This window comes from Schistocerca piceifrons, chromosome 7 (genome assembly GCF_021461385.2).
Source record: "Schistocerca piceifrons isolate TAMUIC-IGC-003096 chromosome 7, iqSchPice1.1, whole genome shotgun sequence".
In the NCBI taxonomy this organism is placed as follows: domain Eukaryota; kingdom Metazoa; phylum Arthropoda; class Insecta; order Orthoptera; family Acrididae; genus Schistocerca; species Schistocerca piceifrons.
The window spans coordinates 48205750-48208977 of record NC_060144.1 but is presented as its reverse complement, the minus strand read 5'-3'; the positions used below and the strand labels follow the sequence as shown (position 1 = coordinate 48208977).

Genomic DNA, 3228 nt, shown 5'->3' with positions numbered 1-3228 from the left:
CACTGATGATGCCACCTCCCTTTGCACTAACATCTCTAGGCCCATGGCCTAGGTGCTACTGAACACTACCTATCACAATGCTCAACAGATTACAAACCTAGAACCTCCTTCCTGGTTACCATGGCCATCAACATCCTCACCCACAATTACTCCTCCTTTGAAGGGATCACCTACAAACAAATCTGGGTTATTGCAATGGTCACCTGCATGGCACCATCCTATGCCAACCTCTTCATCTATAGGAACCCTTCCTAACCACCCAGAAGGCCAAACTTTTCACCTGGTTCAGATTGATTGATGACATCCTTGCGATCTCGATTGAGTGTGGGGACACCCTATTCACATTCCTCCAGTACCTCAACACCTTCTCCTCCATTTGCTTCACCTGGTCCTCCTCAGCCCAACAACCCACCTTCTTTGATGTTGACCTCCACCTCAAAGGTGGCTACATAAGTGCCTCCGTGTGTATCGAACCAACCAACCACCAGAAACACTTACACTTCGAGACATGCCACCCACATGATAACTGGGTCCCTTCCATACAACCTGCCCACCCATGGTAATCGCATCTTTAATGACAAGCAGGTTTTCTCGAAATAAAGCAAAGGCCTCACTGAGGCCTTCACAGACCAACCATGTACAGAAACAGATCTCCTGGGCAGTATCTCTCCAGTGTCCCAGCGCCTCCAAAAGGCCCACCGTCTTGCCTCAGAGGCACATTCTCCCTATGATTCAGGATCGTCCAGGACTTGATCAACTGAGTCACATTTTCCGCCAGGGTTTGGAGTACCTCTCATTGTACCTTAAAATGAAAAATGTCCTACACGCTATCCTTCCTATCCCTCACACAGTAGTATTCCACTGCACAGAAAACGTACACAGTATTCTCACCCATCCCTACACAACCCCTGCTCCCAACCCCTTGTCTCATGGCTCATATCCCTGTGATAGACCTAGATGCAAGACGTGACCCATACATCCTCCCGCCACCACCTACTTCAGTCCAGTCACAAGCAGCACCTGTCCATTAAAGGCAGCGCTACCTCTGAAACCTACAAACAAATCTGGGGTATTGCAATGGTCACCTGCTTGGCACCATCCTATGCCAACCTCTTCATCTATAGGAACCCTTCCTAACCACCCAGAAGGTCAAACTTTTCACCTGGTTCAGATTGATTGATGACATCCTTGCGATCTCGATTGAGTGTGGGGACACCCTATTCACATTCCTCCAGTACCTCAACACCTTCTCCTCCATTTGCTTCACCTGGTCCTCCTCAACCTAACAACCCACCTTCTTTGATGTTGATCTCCACCCAGAATGCCAAACTTCTCACCTGGTTCAGGTAAGATGCAACCACTGTGCTGCATTCTACATGGGCATGACAACCCACAAGCTGTCTGCCACATGAACGGCCACTGACAAACTGTGACCAAGAAACAGCTGGATCATCGAGTTGCTGAGCACACTGACCAACAACATTTTCTTCATTTTAATAACTGCTTCACAGCCTGTCCCATCTGGATCCTTCCTACCATCACTAGCTTTTCTGAAATGCGGAGGTCGGAACTCAAACTGCAATATATCGTACATTCCTGTGATCATTCTGGCCTTAACCTTCGTTAATCATTGTCCTTCACCCAACTACCCCTTTCCCTAATCCCACTCCAGCACGACACAGCCTGCAATTCCACAAGCACACCTGCTGGCCGCTGCGGCCGAGCGGTTCTAGGCGCTTCAATCCGGAACCGCGTGACTGCAATGGTCGCAGTTTCAATCCTGCCTCGGGCATGGATGTGTGTGATGTCCTTAGGTTAGTTAGATTTAAGTAGTTCTAAGATCTAGAGGACTGATGAACTCAGATGTCAAGTCCCATAGTGCTCAGAGCCCTATGAACCATTTCCACAAGCACACCCGCAGTCCTTTTACTTCTGTCCTTTTTCGAAGCTCCCCCACTGCCCTCCGTACAATGTCCTGCCTGCACCTAGTTGCCTTCCTCTCTCTACATCTGATCCCCGTGCGTTCCCATGTGCAGCACTTTACCTGTCCCACCAATAGCCTGATATCCCTCCCTGTCCACACCCCAGGCTCCTCCTCAACCCTACCGCTATGTTTAATTCTCTCATCATGTGCTGATGATTGCAGTGTGGCCTTGGCAGCCAGAGACAGCGGTCATGTGTGTGTGTAAGCTGCGTTTGTGTGAATGTGTGCGTGCATGTTGTCTGAATCGGAAGAAGGCCTGTCTTTTTGTTGTGCCTGTCTGCGACTCTGCATTTCCGCTATATAGCGACTAGCAGTCTATCCTTTCTAGAATTTTGCCAACAGCCAATTATGCAGAGCCCTTAGAGTGGTCACAAAAACATTCAATATAGTAAACGTTAAAACACGAACACCAGACACAGACTGGCAGAAACAGTACATATGCATAAGTAATAATCAAAGAAGTTTGCAGAAAGACCTATTCGGATCGACAAGAGGATGTGGACTTTGACACAAATTATGATGGTAGATTTACATAGATGTTATTGTATTGAATGCTAGCTCTGAACTCATTTTCTCAAAGGAATTCACAAAAGACACAGCAAAGCGAAATATTTTTAACACGTAGATGTTTTGATGCTCATAGCTAATCCTGGATTGACTGGACCCTTGTCTGATGGTCCTGTAAATAGACAGGCATATGGATAATTCATGAGCTCAGTAATTATATATATTTATAGTAATATATGGCTCAAATTTAGTAGTGGTGTCAACCTGTTTAGCCAAACAATAATTTTGTTGAACTGTATGCTAGATGATTCCAGAATGAGATTTTCACTATGCAGAGGAGTGTGCGCTGATATGAAACTTCCTGGCCGATAAAAACTGTGTGCCCGACCGAGACTCGAACTCGGGACCTTTGCCTTTCGGGGGCAACTGCTCTACCATCTGAGCCACCGAAGCACGACTCACAGCCGGTCCTCACAGCTTTTCTTCTGCCAGTATCTCGTCTCCTGTCTTCCAAACTTTACAGAAGCTCTCCTGCGAACCTTGCAGAACTAGCACTCCTGAAAGAAAGGATATTGCAGAGACATGGCTTAGCCACAGCCTGGGGGATGTTTCCAGAATGAGATTTTCACTCTGCAGCGGAGTGTGAGAATTTGTTCAGTTAAGCTTGTACACTAAGAAGGACTTGCACTCTTGCCTGTATGTAGCTCTGGACTGTGGGTAGTGGGTCTATCATGGCT

At 47.2% G+C, this 3228-nt stretch overlaps 1 non-coding gene across 1 annotated transcript; it reads right to left on the bottom strand.

Annotated features, from left to right (window-relative positions):
• Positions 1 to 2870: 2870 nt before the first annotated feature.
• Positions 2871 to 2945, bottom strand: Trnas-cga. The gene has a single exon. It is a non-coding gene; the product is annotated as a tRNA-Ser (tRNA).
• Positions 2946 to 3228: the final 283 nt, after the last annotated feature.